Here is a 680-nt window from a genome sequence, read left to right on the forward strand (position 1 = left end):
CCTGCTTGGTTGGGTATTCTGTGTTGTTGTTGGCAGAGCTCTCTGCTATACGTCCACCTGATTCGCCATCTTGTTTGTTCTCTCTCCGTCACCGTATACTCTTGGTGACAAATCCAAGGCCATAACCTGAGACTCCAGACTTCCAGACCCTCACTCTGCCTCCTGCTATATAGAGGCTAGAAGTGCTGTGCCATTATGATATTGCAAAATAATAGATACCAGCCTGAGCTGCCCAAACCTTTCTGGTTTCTGAAGCAGTGGTTTGATTCCTCTTCCTACTTTCTGAACTTGTGCTCCAGAGTATCCTGGTTACACCTGGAAATGGGGTCAGTCCTGCTGTAACAAAACCTAAACCAAAAACATTGGCTGTGGGACCAGGCATGAAGCAGAGGTCTGAGTGTCCTCAAGAAAACAGTTAGTGACAACTGGACAGACATTCTCAGATACTAGAGAAAAGGCAACCCATATTATGCCATGGTGGAAAATTTGGCAACACTGTTGTCTGTAAGTAACACAAGAAATGGAAAGGCATCTAATGAACAAGTGGGTTTGACTACAAAGATGGCCACGTAGAATGCTGATCATGACAGCTGGTGTCTTCGAGCTTCCTATGATAAAACATAGCAAGAAAAACAAATTACAATTCACAGGAACTATGTGGCACTATGGGTTAACACACT

Source organism: Chrysochloris asiatica, unplaced genomic scaffold, assembly GCF_000296735.1.
Source record: "Chrysochloris asiatica unplaced genomic scaffold, ChrAsi1.0 scaffold00138, whole genome shotgun sequence".
Taxonomy (NCBI): Eukaryota; Metazoa; Chordata; class Mammalia; order Afrosoricida; family Chrysochloridae; genus Chrysochloris; species Chrysochloris asiatica.